This window comes from Macaca fascicularis, chromosome 13 (assembly GCF_037993035.2).
Source record: "Macaca fascicularis isolate 582-1 chromosome 13, T2T-MFA8v1.1".
Taxonomy (NCBI): Eukaryota; Metazoa; Chordata; class Mammalia; order Primates; family Cercopithecidae; genus Macaca; species Macaca fascicularis.
The window spans coordinates 52,246,249-52,268,317 of NC_088387.1; the positions used below are offsets into that span (position 1 = coordinate 52,246,249).

The window sequence follows — 22,069 nt, forward strand, 5'->3', positions numbered from 1 at the left end:
GCCAGTTTTCTGCAGAAATAAACCGAGTAGGCCCAGACCAGAAGAACTGCCAGTTGACCCACAGAGTTGAGAAATAACGTTTCTTATTTTAAGACACTAAGTATTGGGTGGTTTATTTTGCCAGAAAAGCTAACAGAAATTATAAGAGAATTGTAGTTAAGTAGTTGGTTACTTTTTGCATAATTACTGTACAAAATGGCTAGTTAGAAAATACAATGAAAGAAAAGATCTCATTTAAATAGCAACACTATCATCAATTTGTCTGAAAATAAACTTAACAGGAAATAGGCAGGACCATGTAAAGAAAATATAAAATCTCTATTAAGGGGTATTAATTCTGGCTGAATTTAATCTGTCAACTCAATGTGGTCCCAATAAAAATTTTAAAAAATGTATTTTCAACATTTTACAAGAAAATATTGGGTTCATCTGTAGAAATAAACAAGAAAGAGTAGCCAGGAAGAAAATCTCAACAGAAAGATATTAGGGGAGGGGAGGCAGTTAGATTAAATATTTAAATGCATTTTGAAGTTACAAGAATTAAAACATTTAAGCTGGGTGGGGTGGCACGCACCTGTAGTCCCAGCTACTTGGGAGGCTGAGGCAGGAGGATGGCTTAAATCCAGCCTGAGCAATATAGCAAGACTCCATCACTAAAATAAGTAAATAAGTTAAAAAAAAACCTAGTTTGATTCTAGCAAAGATTTAGATAGATAACAGAATAAAATAGGAAATCCAGAAATAAACTAAAATGAGAATTTAGTAGATGGTAATGGTGACATTTCTAATCCATGAGAGGAAAGATGAATTATTCAGAAACCAGTGTTGAGACTATGACAGGACTATGTGGGAGAAAAAAGAGTCAAGCTGTATAACTCCTCTTCCTTCATTAAAGTAAATTCCAGCAAGGGTATGATGTAAAATGTTAAAATGAAACTCTAAAAGTACTAGCAATAAAAAAGTCAGACACAAAAGGCCACAGATTGTGATTCTATTTCTATGAATGTCTTGGGAATCCATAGAGACAAAGTAGATTAGTGGTTGCCAGGGACTGGGGGGACATGAAAATGGGGAGTGATCACTTAATGGGTAGAAGAGTTCTTTTGTGGGTGATGAAAAAAATGTAAAATTAGATAATGGTAAAGATTGCACAACTGTGAATATACTGAAATCACTGAATTGCATACTTTAAAAGGGTACATTTTATATGTGAATTGTATTTTAATAACACTCTTTTTTTTTTTTTTTTAAAAAAAAAAGGAAGCCAGAGGCGAAAGAGTCCATAGGAGGCTCTGACCCACATAGCGAGGTCGGGAAGGTTGTCTACAGAGGGAACAGGAGGACAGGGCCTGAAAAGGTGTTTCATGGCAGTGGATGTTTTACAGGTGAGAAAAGGGGCAGGGAAATTAACTCTCTTGGCTCTGATTACCCCGTGTCTCTGTCTCTCTCCAGGGCTTAAGAACTTTGCATGCACTGGACAATAATTTTGAATTTAATGAAAGGTTTTTGAGTAAAATAAATGCTAGAAGAAAACATGGGTGAGTTTATTTATAATATTGTTATGAAGACTTTGTAAACACGGCACAAAACCCAGAAACTATATAGAAAATGATTGGTAAGTTTGCTTAGAAATGAAGTTTTATATTTAAAAACAATATACATATGATTATAGTTTTATAGTTATATTTTAAAAGAATTTTGTCTTTAGAGATACACACTGAAAATACTTATGGATGAAATGATGATGTCTAGGCTCTGCTTCAAAATAATTTTTTATTAAGAGACAGGGTCTCACTCTGTCACCCATGCTGGAGTACAGTGGTACAATCACAGCTCACTTAACCTCCAACTCTTGGGCTCAAGTGATCCTCCCTCTTCAGCCTCCCGAGTAGCTGAGACTACAGGTGCACACCACCACACTTGGCTAATTTTTTAGAGATGGAGTCTCACTATATTGCCCAGGCTGGTCTCCAACTCCTGGCTTTAAGTGACCCACCCACCTCTGCCTCCCAAGTGCTGGGATTACAAGTGTGAGCCACCATGCCTAGCCCTCAAAATAATTTGAGGTGTGGTGGAGATTAAACTTGGTAATGGGTACGCAGAGTACTCTTTTCTCCACTTTTTAAATATATTTGATTTATGTATTTTTATATTTTAGATTTTTTCCATAACAAAAAGTAAAAAATAGGCCAGGCGCGGTGGCTCACACCTGTAATCCCAGCAGTTTGGGAAGCTGAGGCAGGCAGATCATTTGAGGTCAGGAGTTCAATACCAGCCTGGCCAACATGGCAAAACCCTGTCTCTACTAAAAACACAAAAAAATGACCCGTGGGTGGTGGCGCACACCTGTAATCCCAGCTACTCAGGAGGCTGAGGCAGAGAATTGCTTGAACCCAGGAGGTGGAGGCTGTAGTGAGCTGAGATCGTGCCACTGCACTCCAGCCTGGGTGACAGAGTGAGACCTTATCTCAAAAAAATGCATAAATAAAATAAAAAGTAAACAGCAAGAAGAAAGATCTATGTACAAAGTAAAAAGATAAATACACTGGGAACAGATATTTGCAACATAAGATATTAAAAGATCTAATTTCTTAATTTATTAAGAATGCATACAAAGTGCTAAGAAAAAACAGAGAAAACAGTGGGTAAAGATATCAACAGGTGGAACAATAAAAAAGAAAAAGTCGCCAATAAATCTGTGAAACGGTGACCAGCCTTACTCATACATGCAAAGGAAAACAATAACCAGACTCCTCTTCCGTGGAGTAAACTGGCAACATGAAGAGGCTGGATAGTAAGCAGGATTGGTGAGGCTGGGGGAAGTGTGGCTGGACCTACTTGCTGTGGTGGGAGTGAAGGTATCACCTTTTAGAAGGACGATTTCAGAATATCTGTCTGCAAATTTAAAATACATACCTCCATACAGTGAATATAATATTATTCAGCCTTAAAAGGAAGGAATTTCTGATACATGCTGTAACATGAATGAAACTTTACAACATTATGCTAAGTGAAATAAGCCAGTCACAAAAAGACAAATTATTCCACTTTTACAAGGTATCCAGAGTAGTCAAAATCATACAGATAGAAAATAGAATGGTGTTTGCTAGCAGGAGGGACAGGGAGGGCAGTGGGGAAAATGGGGAGTTCATGTTGACTGGGTATAGAGTTTCAGTCCAAGATGAGGAAAAGAGTTCTGGAGATGGCTGGTGGTGAGGGTTGCGCAACAATATGAATGTACTTAAAACCACTCACCTGTACACTGAAAAAATGATTAAGACAGTAATTTTTAGGTATGTTTTGCCACGATTAAAAAAAAAATTAGGCCAGGCACAGTGGCTCACTCCTGTAATCCCAGCACTTTGGGAGGCTGAGGCAGGTGGATCACTTGAGGTCAGGAGTTCGAGACCAACCTGGCCAACATGGTGAAACCTATCTCTACTAAAAATACAAAAAAATTAGCCGGATGTGGTGGCAGGCACCTGTAATCCCAGCTACTCTGGAGGCTGAGGCAGGAGAATCACTTGAACGTGGGAGGGAGAGGTTGCAGTCAGCTGAGATCATACCACTGCATTCCAGCCTGGGTGACAGAGTGGGACTCTGTCTCAAAAAAAGAAAAGAAAGAAAGAGAGAGAGAAAGAAAGAAAGAAAGAAAGAAAGAAAGAAAGAAAGAAAGAAAGAAAGAAAGAAAGAAAGAAAGAAGAGAGAGAGAGAGAAAGAAAGAGAGAGAGAGAAAGAAAGAGAGAGAAAGAAAGAAAGGGAAAGAAAGAAGAAAGGGAGGGAGGGAAGGAGGGAGGGAGGGAGGGAGGAAGGAAGGAAGGAAGGAAGGAAGGAAGGAAGGAAGACCCCTTGACCAAGTGATTCCACTGCCAAACATTTACCTTAGGTTACCGAAGAAAAAAACATGCCAAGTATGTTCATTTCTATCGCTGTAACAACAAAATCTTCAAACAACTTAAATGCCCAACAATGGTGAATTCACAAAATAATTATGTAATACCATATATATAGCACACTACTCCGTAGAGATTTTGAAAAGGTGGTTTGAGCTCTGAGATATATGACTATGTAATCAAGGCCATAGCATGCCACAGAATGTGTACTGTACGACCCATGTGTATGCATTTCTAAAAGTGTGTGTGTGTTGTGTATGTATGTGATAAATTATGAGTAATTTCTATATAATCGTAACATATTTTTCTGCAGTCACAAATAAAGTGTTAATAGTGGGAAGAGTATGGATGGTGGCAGTGATAGTAAGACTTTTTAAAACTTTTTGTAGTGCTTGGACTTTTTACTTTATTTGAATGTAATTATTTTTATTTATTTATTTAGAGACAGCCTTGCTCTGTCACCCAAGCTAGAGTGCAGTGGTGCCATAGCTCACTGTAGCCTCCAACTCCTGGGCTCAAGAGATCCTCCCATCTCAGCCTCCTGGGCAGCTGGGACTATAAGCATGCTTCACCACATCCGGCATTTTTAATTTTTTAAGTTTAAAATAAAAATGTGACATTTCGTATTCAAAGGCTGTGAGCTTTGTCATGGTTTACAAGATGTGTTTCCATTTGGATGTTTTATCTAACCGCTTTCTTTTAAAAAAAATTACATTTCCTTCTGCTACCTTGTCTACAATCATAATGTTAAATCTTCTTTTTGTCTTTCTATACATTTCTTCAGTTTTCCCTCTCTCCTTCCATTCTCTCTGGGTGCTCACTTTGCTAATTGAACTAACTGCCTGTGGCTGTTATATACTGCATTGGGACATCTTTGGAATGGCTGCCTTCCTGCTGGGGTGACTAAATTCCCTGGAGGTCACCGTCTTCAGGCTTTTTATAGCACTCCTTGTTCTGGTACCCGCACAGCATGTGCTGAAAATTTTTTCTTGGTCATGATGGACCCTCTTCCTTTGAAAGCCTCAAAGCTGCAGTCTTGGATTCTTTGTTCCTGGCACCTCAACCTGCACCTCTTTTTTAACCCTCAGTTTTTAGGAGTATCAAGTCCACCTCAAGTGGTAAGCCTAAATTTGTTTTGTTGTTGTTGTTGTTTGTTTGTTTGTGTTTTGAGACAGGGTCTCACTGTCATCTAGGCTGGAATACAGTGGCACGATCATAGCTCACTGCAGCCTGGGTTCAAGCAATCCTCCCTCCTCAATCTCCTGAGTAGCTGAGACTACAGGTTCACACCACCACGCCTGGCTTGTTTATTTCTCATTTTTTGTAGAATGAGGTCTCACTGTGTTGCCAGGGCTGGTCTTGAACTCCTGGGCTCAAGTGATCCTCCCACCTGGGTCTCCAAAGTGCTGGGATTACAGGTGTGAGCCACTGCACCTGGCCCTAAGTTTCTTACTATGTGGGTGGCCTCTAACTTTTCACATGTGCTTTCCACATCTTTGATCTTTTAACTCCCTTCTCCGAGTGCACAAAATAGAGAAAACAGCCCTGGAAGGTGGGGCAAGGAGACCAAAGTTTAACCCGGCTCTGCCACCAGTTTACTGAGTGGCTCTAGGCCCAGGTCCTCCTCTATGTCGTGAACACAAGTGCTAGACCCCGCCCCACACACTCCCACTGCCAGTGCTGGCGCTTGGCAAAGACCATTACACCCTCCTCTTTACCTATGATTATAGCTTCAGTTGTCCCCCTCACCCGAATCTTTCCTTCAATCCATCAGCCTTTTAAGATATTAATATAGTCTATTTTCCAGGCTTTGTTGTTTAGCTCTTGTTCCACCTTTCCTGCCTCATTCTCTTATTTCCTTTTGATTCTTTCAAACAGTATTCCAAAACATAAAAATAAACCTTGTAGGCCGGGCGCGGTGGCTCACGCCTGTAATCGCAGCACTTCGGGAGGCTGAGGCGGGCGGATCACGAGGTCAGGAGATCGAGGCCATCCTGGCTAACACGGTGAAACCTCATCTCCACTAAATACACAAAAAATTAGCCGGGCGAGGTGGCGGGAGGTTACTCGGGAGCTACTCGGGAAGGCTGAGGCAGGAGAATGGCGTGAACCCGGGAGGCGGAGCTTGCGGTGAGCCGAGATGGCGCCACTGCACTCCAGCCTGGGCGACAGAGCGAGACTCCGTCTCAAAAAATAAAAATAAAAATAAACCTTGTTTCTTTCTACTTCTTCTTCCCCCTTTTCATTGAAATTACAACTCAAAACCACCACTCTCTCACAGAGCTTTATGAATGAGTAGTTGTATCACCATCTTGAGAAGCAGAGACAAAGCTTGGTAGCGCAGGAAGGACACAAGCCTTAGAGTGACAAGGGCCAGAATTGAATCCTAGCAGTCCCCCTCATGATCGAGTCTCAGTTCCTTCATCTGTATAATGGAGACAATAACAGTTTACACTTCTCCATCGCACAGTCCCGCCGTGCCCCACCTAGTCAGAGCCAACAACGCAGCTTGTCACCAGGATCCATTCGCTCCATAGGTGACACTCCTGCCCCCAGGCCCTCTGGTCATCCCTCTCTGCCGCCCTAGGCTCCCACTCTCTGCACCTCATGGCTCTCCCCACTCTGTTCCAGCCTTCTCAATGAATCAAAGCTCCCTGCGGAGAAACACAGGGGGAAGAGGCCAGCCAAGGAAATGGCGTGAGTCGAAGGGCAGTTTTTTAGCTCCATAAATTTCTGCGTGTGGGGACTTCCTAGAAAGCTGGTCTTCATCTTCCATCTGCTATAGACTGAATGTTTGTGCCCCGCAAAATTCCGACGGTTAAAATCCCAATCCTCAAGGTGATGGTATTAGGAGGCGGAGCCTTTGGGAGGGAATTCCTGAATGAGCAGAGCCCTCGTGAATGAGATTAGTGCTCATCTTTGAGAGACTCAGAAGAGCTTCCTTGCCCCTTCAGTCATGTGAGGACAGAGCAAGGTGATGACATCTATGAACCAGAAAGCAGGCCACATCAGACTCTGAATCTGCCAGTGCCTTGATCCTGGACTTCTCAGCCTCCAGATCTGTGAGAAATAAATTTCTGTTGTTTTTAAACCACCCAATCTATAGTATTCTTGTTTTCTTTTTTTTTTGAAATGGGGTCTCACTGTGTTGCCCAGGCCAGCCTCAAACTCCTGGGCTTAAGGGATCCTCCCATCTCAGCCTTTCAAAATGCTCAGGTTATAGGAATGAACCACCTTGCCCGGCCCCTGAGCCACCACACCTGGCCCCAGGCATCTTTGATGTTACCATTATTAATGTTTAGGGCACCATAAACTGTGCCCATATAGAATAGCAAGCTTAATTAATAAATATTATATACTGACTGCTCCACTGCTCAGACTCAACAATGTTGACATTAGGCCAATTAATAACCCTACAATGGCCTCTCAGTGTTCAAGTGAAAGGAAGAGTCATGCGCATCTCTCATTTTTGAATCCGAAGCTAGAAATGATTAAGCTTAGTAAGGAAGGTGTGTCAAAAGCCAAGACAGGCCAAAAGCTAGGCTTCTTGTGCCAAACAGAGAGCCAAGTTGTGAATGCAAAGGAAAAATTCTTGAAGGAAATTAAAAGTGCTACTCCGTTGAACGCAAGTATGATAAGAAGGTGAAACAGCCTCGGTATGGAGAAAGTTTCAGTGGGCTGGATAGAAGATCAAACCAGCAACAACATTCCCTTCATCCAAAGCCTAGCCTAGAGTAAAGCACTAACTCTTTTCAATTCTGTGAAGGCTGGGAGAGGTGAGGAAGCTGTAGAACAAAAGTCTGAGGCTAGCAGAGGTTGCTGCATGAGATTTAAGGCAAGAAGCCATCTCTATAACATAAAAGTGCAAGGTGAAGCAGCAAGTGCTGATGGAGAAGCTGCAGCAAGTTATCCAGAAGATCTAGCTAAGATCATAGATGAAGGTGGCTACACTGAACAATAGCTTTTCAATGGAGATGAAACAGCCTTCTACTGGAAGAAGATGCCATCTAGGACTTTTGTAGCTAGAGAGAAGTCAATGTCTAGCTTCAAAGCTTCAAAGGACAGGGAACTCTCTTCTTAGTGACTAAGGCAGCTGGTGACTTTAAGTTGAACACGGTGCTCATTTACCATTCTGGAAATCCTAGGGCCCTTAAGAATTATGCTAAATCTACTCTGCCTGTGCTGTATAAATGGAGCAACAAAGCCTGGATGACAGCACATCTGTTTATAGCATGGATTACTGAATAATGTAAGCCCACTGTTGAGACTTACTGCTCAAAAAACAAACAAACAAAAATATTCCTGCTCCTTGACAATGCACCTAGTTACCCAAGAACTCTGATGGAGATGTACAAGGAGCTGAATGTTGTTTTCATGCCTGCTAACACAACATCCATTCTGTTGCCCGTGGATCAAGGAGTGATTTTTGACTTTCGAGGCTTGTTATTTAAGAAATACATTTGTAAGGCTACAGCTGCCATAGATAGTGATTCCTCTGATGGATCTGGGCAAAGGAAATTGAAAACCCTCTGGAAAGGATTCACCATTCTAGATGTTATTATAAAACCATCAACATTAACAGAGTTTGGAGGAAGCTGATTTTAACCCTTGTGGATGACTGCAGGGTTTGAGACTTCAATGGAGGAAGTCACTGCAGATGTGGTGAAAATAGCAAGAGAACTGGAATTAGAAGTGGTACCTGAAGATGTGACTGAATTGCTGCAATCTCATGATCAAACTTGAACAGATGAGGAATTGCTTTCTATGGATGAGCAAAGAAAGTGATTTCTTGAGATGGAAGCTACTTCTGGTGAAGGTGCCGTGAACAGTGTTGAAATGACAAGAAACAATTGAGAATGTTCCATAACTTAGTTGATAAAGCATCAGCAGGGTTTGAGAGGATTGAATCCAATTTTGAAAGGAGTTTTACTGTGGGCAAAATGCTATCAAACAGCATCTCACAATACAGAGAAATCTTTTGTGGGAGGAAGAGTCAATAAATGTGGCAAACTTCATTGTATTATTTTAAGAAATTGCCACAGCCACCCAATCTTCCGCAGCCACCACCCTGGTCAGTCAGCAGTCACCAGTGTTAAGATAAGATCCACCCCTAGCAAAAAGATTTTAACTCACTAAAGGCTCAGATGACAGTTAACATTTTTTTTTTAACCAATAAAGTATTTTTAAATTAAGGTATGTACTTTTTTTTAGACATAATGCTATTGCACACTTCATAGACTGCAGTATAGTGTAAACATAACCTTTCTATGCACTGGGAAACCAAAAAATCTGTGTGACATGCTTATTCCAAATATTTGTTTTATTGCAGTGGTCTGGATCAAAACCCACATAACCTCTGAGACATGCCTTTTTCTCAGAGGTAGGATTGCTGTTTGATTGGAGATTAATCTTACAGGGTAAGGAAACTCATGCTTTCAGTCCATTGTCGGAAAGGCCTCTCCCAAGGGGATGCCAGCTCTCCCCAGCCTGGTTTCTCCTCCACTTCGTTGCTTCCATTCAATCACTGTCAAGAAGAGCATGTGGGTGTTGTTGTATTTCACACTCATGGGTTGCCGTTCTATGTTGCTTATTACAACACTTTGCACAACTTCTTTTTGCTCCCTCATCTCCAAAAATAGCAAATGACACTGCTTGCCCAGATTTTCCACCTGAGTTTGTTTTTCATTTTTGAGGGAAATCAGCACGGGTGCTGAGTGCTGCCTCAGCACCAAATAAATACTGGTATGAACCCCAGGACAAAGTCAAAGGTTATGCTCGTCTGCAGTGCAGCTGCAAATCTGCCTTGATTCTCAGCGTGAGAAGAACGGATGCTGTTTGTGGTGTGAGTACTATATATGGAAATAGCTTGAATGTGCCTGGATTTCTGCATTAAATATGTTCCTGGAATTTAATGTGTACTTTTTTTTTTCTTTTTTGAGACAGAGTCTTGCTCTGTCACCCAAGCTGGAGTGCAGTGGTGCAATCATGACTTTCTGCAACCTCGCCTCCTGGGCTCAAGTGATACTGCCACCTCTCAGCCTCCTTAGTAGCTGGGGCTGCCGGCGTGCACCACCATGCCAGCTAATTTTTGTACTTTTTGTAGAGATGAGGTTTCGCCTTGTTGCCCAAGCTGGTTAAATTTATCTTATAACAGGCTGGGCATGGTGGCTCACACCTTTAATCCCAGCACTTTGGGAGGCCGAGGCAGGTGGATCACTTGAACCCAGGAGTTTGAGACCAGCCTGGGCAACATAGCAAGACCCCATCTCTGAAATAATTTAAAATTTAATAATAAATAAATAAATTTATCTTATAACAAAGTCAAGCTTACCCAGAACGACTGGTGTCTTAGTCCATCTGGGCTGCCATAGACTGGGTATTTTATAAAAAATAGAAATCTATAGTTTACAGTTCTGGATCAAAGTCAAGGCACCAACAGATGTGGTGTCTGATGAGGGCTCACTTTCTGCTTCACAGGGTATCTTCCTGCTGTGTTCTCACATTGTGGAAGGGGCAAACAAGCGCCCTTGGTTCTCTCTCACAAGGCAGTCATCCCATTCACTCCATTCACTTTAGGGCCTCATCACCTCCTCAGACCCCACTTCTTAATACTATTGCATTGGGAATTAAATATGAATGTTGCAGGGGTTGAGGGGAGACACAAACATTCAGACCATAGCAACTGGTAAACAGTGTTTCCACGATCATCAGATACGTTGGAATAGGGAGACCTACTTTTTAAATAAACCATGTGTAACCTGGTTTTTCCAGGCCACAGTAGCCAGGAGATTTAAGTGGAGTTTAGGACCACTGAGAACTCTCTGGCAGCTTCACGGGTGTGTGACCTGTATGAGTGTCCAGAGGTCTGCATTCAGAAGGGCCTGGTGCTTGGTTTAATGCTCAGCTGTCACAATCATGAAATTCTTAACTCTAAAACCAGGAGCCTGTGTTGTCATTTTGCACTGGGCCCTGCAAATATTGTTTCCCTATAGCTACTTCCTCTTGTTAAACCTAACCCCAAATATGTCCAGGAACCCCCTAGGGGTGGGTGTCACAGATGTCGATGAAACCACTCAGTAACCTACTTTGTGCATGCTTCATTTCCTTCCTCTCCTGCCCCCACAGACACTGTGGCCCCGACATGTGGCTGTCCTTGGGGACCTGCAGGCAGGGTGCCATGTCCTCTGGAATCCCCAGAGGCCTGAAGACATGCTGCATGTTCCTGCAGAAGTGCTCCTGGCTCTCCTTGTTAAACATCTTATCTCTTGACCCCAAAGCCCATCTGCTTGCGCCCCAGCGTCTCACTGAGCTTAACATGGAAACGTGCTCCTCATTGCCTGCTTATGGCCCTGTCCCTCTCTCAGACCCTAGACAGCGACCTGTTACCTCCCCTGTCTTCCTGGCCAGCTGCTCCTTCTCGGGCCTTCCCTTCTCCCCTTCCAGCCACTTTCCTCCCCAGGGAGCTTAGAGTTTCCCTTTGAAGTCCTCACTAAACACAGATGAGGACTCTTCAAAGAACTGCACCGACCAATTCTATGTTCTTCAGAACTGCATTGCAGGCATCTATTAATAGGAGCAACAAAAAAGGGGAGGTTCACTAGGCAAATAAATTTGGGAAACAGTGCATATTAGATGCTCTTCTTGGAGATTTAACTAGTTACTATCAGGTATGTTGAAAGTTCAGGGAAGAATCTATTTAACCTAATATAACCCAGTGTTTCCTAAATTGGGCATTAAATTGGGCATTGAACACTCTGACTATCCCTCCCCACACCTCACACACACATTAGCAGTATGCAGATTGTATTCTTGGGTGAAACACACTTAGAGTATAATAAAATGAATTGATACAAACCAATTCTGAACATAATTCAATATTGCTTTGAGGATTCATGAGACGCTGGCATTTATCTTTTGATCTCCGGACAAATGGAAATTAAGCATACTCCAGATGATATTTAAAATATACTAAAGACATTTAGCCTTACCTAGAGCTAGGCACATTGTAAATATTCAGTATATACTTGTGGAATTACTGAATTTATGGAAATCCTTTGGGTCTCAGTTTCATATACTTAGAGGAACTGGATTAGTTGGTCTCTGACATCACTTAATAAACATCAAGTGTCTTTTAAGTTAGTCACTGAGGTGTGAAGACTAGGTTCCTCTCCCAAAAGATAGCCTAGTAGAAAACAGCCAATACACAAATGTAATATTGTTACAGGAAATACATATACTGTTATGGAACTGTAGAGGAGGTAATAGCATTGAGTCTTAAAAAATAAGTAGGCGTTCATTAGGATGAAATGATACAGGGAAAAGGAATTCCAAACCAAGTGCACAGCACAAACCAGTAAATGAAGACCTAAGGCACTGAATCTTTCAGGGACACTTATAGGCCTAAATCCCTTGACTTTATAAATGTCATGGTAAATTGCATAATGCAAATCACCATGCCCAAATTCATATTTTATAACGCCGTATGTTAGATCTCCTGACTGTGGTTTCACCTGAGGCAATCTTCTGAAATTTTCTTTAACAAACTGAAGAGTTGTCTGGGCATGGTGGCTCACGCCTGTAATCCCAGCACTTTGGGAGGCCAAAGTGGGTGGATCACTTGAGGTCAGGAGTTTAAGACCAGCCTGGCCCACATGGGGAAACCCTGTCTCTACAAAAATACAAAAATTAGCTGGGCATGATGGCAAGTGCCTATAATCCCAGCTACTTGGGAGGCTGAGGCGGGAAAATCTCTTGAACCCGGGAGGCAGAGGTTGTAGTGAGCCAACATCACGCCACTGCACTCCAGCTTGGGCGACAGAGCGAGACTCCATCTCAAAACAAACAAACAAACAAAAACCAAAAAACCTGAAGTTACTGAATAGTAACCAATCCCCCTTCACTTCAAGACAGATGCCAGGAAGCCCAGCCACAATGGCCAGGCAGCTCTAGTCCTGCCAGCTGCTCCTATGCTGCTAACTTCTGTCCTGGTAGTGTGAGGTCTGGGCTGCTCAGAAGGCTCACTCCAGTCCTCCTGTCCAAGGCCTTTTCTAATTGTGTTCCACAGCTCTCTGGGTTTCAGTGGGTTCTGTGGCTAGTTCTAAAGAAATAACCTATAGGCGTGCATATGTGCATATGCGTGTGTGCGTGCGTGCATGCGTGTGTGTGTGTGAAATCACTGAGGGTTCTCATATTTTAACTTTGAGCCTATCATTTTGATGCAGTTCATTCCTGTCTTCTGTCTCCAAAGTAAACTCCCATCTTTATACTGTGGTAGTGCATCTGTTTTTCAGTGTAAAGACTGTAGCAGGGGCCAGACGCAGTGGCTCATCCCCATAATCCCAGCACTTTGGGAGGCTGAGGCGGGCGGATTACTTGGGGTCAGGAGTTCGAGACCAACCTGTCCAACATGGTGAAATCCTGAATCCCGTCTCTACTAAAAATACAAAAATTAGCTGGGCATGGAGGTGGGTGCCTGTAATCCCAGCTACTTGAGAGACTGAGGCAGGAGAATCACTTGAACCCGGGAGGAAGAGATTGCAGTGAGCCCAGATAGTGCCACTGCACTCCAGCCTGGATGACAAAGAGGCTCTGTTTAAGAAAAAAAAAAAAAAAAAAAAGATTGTACCAGGAAGAGAAAGGTACACGTGGTGGTTCTCCAAGGCAGAATATCTGTACACTTGATATTACTGCTACCCACATAACGAATATTAAAAGGGAAGAAAGACTGTTGCCACAGCCTTCATCTCTAGAATTCACTTATACATATGATTTACCATTTTTGTTACTTCTTGGTTATTTCAGGATGTTTCTTCCCAATAAGAACCCAGGATAAATTCTGAGTATTAGTTGCTTTGTTTTACAAACAGTACTACAGCACTAAAACATGGTGCTTAATAAAGCAACTGGTGATGCCCTGGCATAGGTGGAGTTTGTGATCAAGGCCTATTGTTACTCAGGAGAGGTGACATGCGATGGGTAAATGTTTTGCAGAAATTACCTTTAAATGAACTCCTCAGCATGCATTGTCACCTAAAAAAGAATAAGGTTTTAAGGGGATGGACCAATAAAGGGCTAATCTTAGATGTCTGAAAATCATTTGAAAAATGTAGAATATTTGCTTAGGCTGGAGAGGGTATCCCAGAGGTAAGTGTGTAGGAATTGCACAAACAGGGTGGAGCCACTAAATAGACGAAAAGACTGGGCTGGGCACAGTGACTCATGCCTGTAATCCCAGCACTTTGGGAGGCCGAGGCGGGTGGATCACTTGAGGTCAGGAGTTCGAGACCAGCCTAGTCAATATGGTGAAACTCCGTCTTTACTAAAAATCCAAAAATTAGCCAGGCATGGTGGTGCGTGCCTGTACCCAGCTACTTGGGAGGCTGAGGCAGGAGAATCGCTTGATCCCAGGACGTGGAGGCTGCAGTGAGCCGAGATAGTGGCATTGCATTCCAGCCTGGGCAACAGAGTGAGACTCTGTCTGAAGTAAATAAATAAATAAATAGATAAATAAATAACAAATAAATAGGAAGGACAAATTTTGAGAGACACCTGAATTCTGTTTCAGCTGACCATGCTGAAAGTTCCTTAAATTTTAATTTTGATTAAATGTGTTTAACATCCAAATAATACTATGTACAGTTCACATGGCAGAGTACTACACAGCTGTAAAAAACAATAAGGAATATATGGAGTGATCCTTAGACTTTATGGCTAGTGAAAACAAAACAAGGTAGAAAAAATTGTCTATAGTATGTTACTGTTCATCTAAAAAGAGAGAATTTGCTATATGAAAATGTTTGCTTATTTTTTTAATGAAAGACTATGCCATATAACTTTATTTCTTAAAAAAGACTTTGTTGGGAAGTAGACAGGTTAGAGGGCCTGGGATAGAAGTCACACTCCTCTGAATGTGCCTGGTGTTGTAGATTTGACTTTGGAAACTTGTAATCATTTTACATAATTATAAAATATTTTTAATTGAAAAGCAATCCCTATAAAACAAAATCAAAATGAAACAAATGAACTGAAATGTACACTCTGAGTTGATGGAATAACCACACAGGAAGGAACTACTTCAAGTGACTTTAATTTGATTTTCATTATTATGGTATGCCCTAAAGCCAAAAAGAACTACATAACAACCTTAAATGTATTTCAATAGTCATATTGTTAGTGGTGGGTGTTAGAACAGTTATTGTAAGACAGTTGCATTTTTTTGTGAAATAAAGCAAATAAGTAATTTTATTGATGTCTTTGAGAATTGGGATTTTCAATAAGGAGAAAAAATATAAATGTGAGAATGACGAGGTTGAAAAAACATCTCGTAGTCTTGTTTGAAATGTCATATTGGCTGGGCATGGTGGCTCATGTCTGCAATCCCAGCACTTTGCGAGGCCAAGGCAGGAAGATCACTTGAGGCCAGAAATTTGAGACCAGCCTGGGCAACATAGTAAGACCCTGTCTCTACAAAAATAAAAAAATTAGTCAGATATGGTGGTGTATGCCTATAATCCCAGCTACTCAGGAGGCTGGGGCAGGAGGATCACTTGAACCCAGGAGTTCAAGGCTGCAGTGGACTATGGTCAAGCCACTGCACTCCAGCCTGAGTGACAAAGTGAGACTCTGTCTCCAAAAGAAAAAAAAAAGAAAAAAAAAAGAAAAGAAAAAGAAAATGTCATATGAACTCACAATATATTTTAAAAGAAGAAGAAGAGAAAGAAGAGGAAGAAGAAGAAAGGAAGAAGGAGAACTTCCTAATGCTTTCTACTAAAAAGCCCTAGAAACTATGATCAACCTAGTAGGCTGACAACCCTGCAGCCCCGAGTTTGGTCTCTAAATGTCATTTCCCATTGAAAGGAACCAGGACTCTTTGGAGAAATGGCCAATTCCTGATCTGGGGCAGAAAATACATGAGTTGAATATGGAATGTAAGAGATCTTGTCATATTAGAAATCAAGCAAATAAGTCAGATCATGTCAAAAAGACTTGGAAGCCAAGTTGAATATTAATAAAAATAACAATGGTGATTGATTGAAACACATCAAATATTTTTAAATCCATTAGTGCATCATAATACTTAAAACGAAACAAAACAGCTCATTGGTCTTCCTAGGCAGATGCTTGTGAACCAACTCATTGTTTTGAATTTCATAAGTAATGTAGCATTTATTTTACATTTTCTGTGCTTCAGCATAACCAAATCATTGATAAGGGGATATTTCTCTTTATAAAAGTATTCCAGCTAATAATTAAAGGAGCAACGAGAGATTAAAAGATCACCATTTAGAATTGCAAATGAATTAACAGATCTAGACGCTTATCATCAGTGGCTGCTGATGTCACAATTTCTCACTATTTGTATTTCTCACTATTCTCCTAGTGAGAAATACAGAACATCACTCACAAAGCATTCCTTCCCAAGGAATCACACATAAGCGTTATCACAGGAAATATAGGGGAAAGAGGAACTTGTTAAATATACCATAATGCAATTTTTAAAAATTCAGACTGGGAAATTCTATACGACAAATAACACAGCACCTTCAACAAATAAATAATGAAAGGGAAACTTACAGCCTAAAAGAGATTTAAGAAACACATCTAACCATGGCGATGTGTGGACCCCACATCCTGACTTGAGCAAGCTCAAATTACAAATTTATGACACAAATGGGAAAATTTAAATAATGACTGCATATTAGATGATATTAGAGAATCAATATTAATTTCTTAAGTGGGATAAAAGTATTGTGGGTATATTTTCAAAATGCTCTTATGTTTTAGAGATGCACACTGACGTGTTTATGGACTCAATGATATGATGTCAGGCATTTGCATTTGTTCCACAAGAATCTGGAAGAATGGGTGGTAGGAAGATAGGAGGATAGATGATATAAGATTAGATATAAAATTGATAGTTGTTGGCTGGGAGCGGCGGCTCACACCTGTAATTCCAGCACTTTGGGAGGCTGAGGTAACTAGAAAGCACAATGGATCAAAAATCAGACAGAGACTTGGGGACATCTTCAAGATTATCCAGCCCCATTCCCTCTTTTGATGCATGAACCATCTCTACACCATCCCTAAAGGTCATTGCCCATATTCCGCAGGACTGCCTTCAGTCCATTCCACTTTTGATAGCTTTGCCTGTAAGAAATTTCTTTCTTTTTTCTCCCCTCCCCCAAAAAATGTTTTTTGTTTTTGTTTTTTGTTTTTTTTTTTTTTTTTTTGAGACAAGGTCTTGCTCTGTCACCTAGGCTGGAGTACAGTGGAGCGATCTCAGTTCACTTCAACTTCTGCCTCCTGGGTTCAAGCGATTCTCTTGTCTCAGCCTCCTGACTAGCTGGGACCACAGATGTGTGCCACTATTCCCAGCTAATTATTTTTATTTATTTTTAGTAGAGACGGGTCTCACCATGTTGCCCAGGCTGGTCTCAAACTCCTGAGCTCAAGCGATCTGCCCACCTTGGCTTCCCAAAGTGCTGGGATTACAGGCATGAGCCACCACACCTAGCCAGAATGTCTTTCTTATATTGAACAGAAAATCTGTCTCCTTGTATCCTTTTCTACACACCAATTAGAGCCGTAATCCTTCCTTATACAACAGCCTCTCAAATATTTGAAAACAAGCTCTCCCCTGTCCCTCTCACCCTCACCGCTCACGCAAGTGTCTTGAGCTCCAGCCTGCACAGCGCTGCTCCTCTCCGTTGTTTCACACACTCGTGACTTTGGTTCTCTGCCATCCTCTGCTCTGATCTCAGGAAAGTGTGACTTTAAGTTATGTGCTCTGGAATAAAGGCATCTGGGTGTGTCCTGACAAATGCAGAGAACAGCAGGGTTATCACCTCCCTTCTACCAGTGACCGCATTTCTGGTTACCATGGTCCAGAGCCCATGTGCACAAACTTGCAAGAGCTGATAGTTAAATGTTCAAGAATTTTCTGAGCTAGTTGTCAAATGCAGTTCTAAGTAAAAGTTAAATTATGCTGGGCATGGTGGCTAATGTATCCCAGCCCTCTGGGAGGCCAAGTCCAGAGGATTGCTTGAGCCCAGGAATTCACACCAGTCTGGGCAATATAGTGAGACTCCATCTCTACAGAAAATTTTAAAAAGTATTAGCCAAGCATGGTGGGGCACATCTGTGGTCTCAGCTATCCAAGAGGCTGAGGTGGGAGGAGCGCTTGAGCCTGGGAGATTGAGGCTGCAGTGAGCTGAGATCACGCCACTGTACTCCAGCCTGGGTAACAGAGCAAGACCCTGTCTCAAAAAAAATAACAATAATTTTAAAAATTAAAGTTAAATTACATAAGCCTACAATTAGATATCTTAAAAACAAAGGTAATAAGTAATTAAAATATTACTTCCTAATAATTTTACTGCTTTTTATTATTATCTCTCCTCTTGAGGTTAATCACATCTACTGCGTCTGTGTGGCGAAAATACCACATAATGGCATGCTATCGCACGTCTCTTCCAAACTCTGAGTTCAGTGTCACAAGGTCAATACCTTGACATTGGCCAAGGTGAGAGTATTTACACTACAGAGATTGGTCAGAGCTATAAATCAAAGTCCCTCCTTCTCTCCGCCCCCAACCCAGGGCCAGTTGTTAAATATTTACCACACCACTGGATACAGCCTAAAATCTTAGTTTTTTTGGCAAACACATTACACTTCTGACTCATATTGAGTTAAGGCTCTTAGTTACCACTAAAGCAAGTATTACTTATTCTCACTAACATATTTAATTCCTTAGACCTCATATTAATCGCTCTTAAATTTCATCCTTTTAGATTCAGTCTATGGATTTTCGTTCTGCCATTCAAGTATTCATATTCCCCCTAACTTCAGGTTGCCTGTAAATCTGATGAGCACGCCTTCTGTGTATTTATTCTGAAAGCATTTATGAGGAGACAGTGAAGGACACAGCCTGGGACTCACCACTGCATGCTTCTTCACAGTTTGTTACCCAGCACCTGTGTGCGCAATGGACTGGTTTCTAATTCATTCAGAGTGCCAGAATTCAGTTTATATTTCTCTGACTTGTCCAAAAGAATATTACTAAAAAAAAACTTTATTAAATGTCTGATAACAAAATATTCTATGTGTATGGGCATTCCCTGAGGTCCTGGGCTGGTAACTCTGTCAAATAGAAGAGATAAATTAGCCCTGACTTGTTCTTAGTGAACTCATCTGGATCTTAATCATTCCTTTTTTATCTAGTACCTGAAACTGTTCCTCTAATAACCCCCCTTCTAGACTGTGGCCTAAGGTTGAGATTACAGACCATTATCTACATTTTTTCTGGCTCTGCTTTCTCTTTCTGAAAATCAGAATACTCCACTGTTGCCAGTGCTCTGGAATCCCTCGTATTTTCTATGATGCCCCAAATATCCCTGACAATTGTTTGGTGATCCCACAACAATGTTTTCTCAGGACCCTAAGACATCATTCTTCAAAACTGGGGACTCGAAATAGCTGGAGCAGCTTTGGACTCTTTCTCACTCTATTATTCCATCTTGGGCTTCTATCTTCGCTTACCAAAGTTTATGCTCTTTCTCTATTTCTCCTCACCTTACTCATCCCATGTGGAGAAAAAAATGTCCTTGTCCCAAAAGTTAGAAACAGAAGAGAATTGAAGATCTCTGTTTTCACTATGCCCCCCACTGACACTGGCCCTACATTCTACTTGATGGGTTTTTATTTATTTTTTATTTATTTTTGTTTTTTTGAGACAGAGTCTTGCTCTGTTGCTCAGCCTGGAGTACAGTGGCACAAACATGGCTCACTACAGTCTCAACCTCCTGATTTCTAGTAATCCTCCCACTGGAGCCTCCTGAGTAGATGGGACTACAGGTGCACCCGACTCCACCACGCCTGGCTAATTTTTGTATTTTTTGTAGAGATGGGATCTCACTGTGTTGCCCAGGCTGGTCTTATAGGCATGAGCCACTGCACTCAGCCATACCTGGCATTATTCCTCGAACTTTACTACAGAGATTGTAACACCCAAATTACATCCATCACATAATCTGATAGTTTCAGAATAACGTGAACTTATTTGGAGTTTTAGCCTTTCTGACGCAACTGTGTCCCACGTGCATTCGGGCAGATGTAATGGCAATTTGATGGTAGGATAGATATTTGATAAGAGATTCCTTTCATGAGTTGTGACACCACATCCTTGTTTGAATTTGCAACAAACTCCCTACTTTCTAAAGTGAAGCATGGTATAGAGTAGTCTTAAGCTTTTCAATTAATTGGACTTGAGAGTTTTCATCTTAAAATTTTTGAGAAAAACTGTAAATACTTCTGAGCTCGCAAATCACAATCAAGGAGATCCACAAAAATGAAAGAATTCAGTATATTTAGGAGCTTTTCTCTTTAATTTTACGTAGCTGATCTTGAACATAAAACAACTTCTTAAAACAATCAACTCTTGTTATGCGGCATTCTCTTACCTGGAACTCTAAATTGCCCTTATGCATAGTTCCAAAAAAATGTGAACAATGTTTGCGGGTTTTAATCCAGAGGCCCTGAGCTAAGAGATAATGAAATCTAGGTTCACCACCACTTTGTACTGCCATAACCAGTTGTGCATTCCGGGACAAACCCTCTTGCCTTTTTTGTTCACATCTAAATGTTGTCGTAAGTTCCATCCAAATCCAAGAAAACAGAGTAATACATTACCCAGCTATCTTTCTAAGGGCTCTTGCCTGTCTCCATATACTCTCTAGTAGACGTGTGAGTGTGCAGGTATGTATGGAGGGACAGACTGAAAAACAGTCTCAGTTGGGAGTCTTGGTAGGAAAAGGAAAAGGAGGAGGAGGAGGAAGAAGAAGACAGCGCATATCATTCCTCTTTGGTTTCTCAGAAGAGGTAATTTCAAAACAAAACTAAGCCAACCTATCAAAACAAGATAATGACAAGGGAGAAAGTAAAGGTTTTTGATCAAATTCATTTCACAATCATTCTTCCTGTCCCCACAAAGCTATCTGAACTGAGATCTTATTAGCAGACTCCATTTCCAGTAAACATCACTCAGTTAGAACAAAAACGGGAAGCTCCCACATGTAGCGGCTGGAAGGAGTCCCAGATGCAGGAAGAGGTTTGTATGACATCATCCAGAGTTATGCAGTAGGAGAGTCTGCAGATTAGAAAAATATAGTTCACCTAAGAGTTCTTTTCACTAGGAACTTTTAGCCAGCATTTAGCAGGCCTAAGTTTGTTAGAATATATGTTTATTGATATATGTGTGTTTATTTAACCCATACGTAGAAATGTATATATCTCTTGGAAATTATTTAAATGCTAAGGAAAACTTTATTCCAGTCTCTCTGTGTGTATAAACACTTAAAAGACCAGAAAAAAATATAGACAAATACTATTATCCTTCTGTATGTAGAAAAATTTTGTTCCGGTTTTAAACAATAACATGGTTGTTTTAGTAAAAATGATACATGCTTATTGTAAAATATTAAACAAATTAGAAAAGCACAAAAAAGATCATAAAAATCATCTGACTTCTCAAGACAGAAATAAACACTGACAGAATTTTGGTAAGAACTCTGCAGACCTTTCTCATGCCTGGAGATAGATGTTCACTCTCACATGAGTGGCATGTTCTTGATTTGCTGCATTGTATTTCTCCTTACTCCTCAATAATGTCGTTCATCTCTGTAAATGTCACCAAATATAGGTATGTCACGTGACTTAAGGACCTCATGGTTTTCCATTTTATTTTGTTTCATATTTTGACATACTTAGTCAATCCCATATGAAAAAAAATACAGTTGTTGAGAAAGAACTTGTTAAGCTTCAAAAGAACCATTATGTAAAGAATGTAAAGTTATTTAAAGAAACTCATTTACACAAGAATCTGGTTTAATTGTCTCTACTCCAAAAGCTTGAAATAGTGTATGTAGACAGTGAGATACTGTAAACACGTAAAAGGGTATTTTTATTATTACTGAACCATTAAATAAAATTAAATGTTTTAAAAAGCAAGGATGAATCATAAAGTAAAACTCAATAGATTCCACAACATAGAAGAAATGTAAAATATCATAAAGAAAATTTTAAAAAATTTATTGAAACAAATGGAAATTGACATACAACATATGAAAACCTACGGGATACAGCAAAAGCAGTGCTAAGAGGGGAGTTTATATCAATAAACA

The 22,069-nt window shown here is 40.8% G+C and overlaps 1 long non-coding RNA gene across 2 annotated transcripts in view; it reads right to left on the reverse strand.

Annotated features, from left to right (window-relative positions):
• LOC141408333 (uncharacterized) overlaps positions 1–17,645 on the reverse strand; it is a 31,523-nt gene extending 13,878 nt beyond the window's left edge. The window contains exons 1-3 of one of the 2 annotated variants that reach the window (XR_012422303.1): positions 17,549–17,645; positions 13,891–13,922; positions 9,196–9,417 (exon numbers count right to left, since the gene is read on the reverse strand). This is a non-coding gene — a long non-coding RNA (uncharacterized lncRNA). Of the gene's footprint in view, positions 1–9,195; positions 9,418–13,890; positions 13,923–17,548 lie in introns of those variants that run through there. The other variant, XR_012422302.1, reaches the window with a different exon arrangement.
• Positions 17,646–22,069: the final 4,424 nt, after the last annotated feature.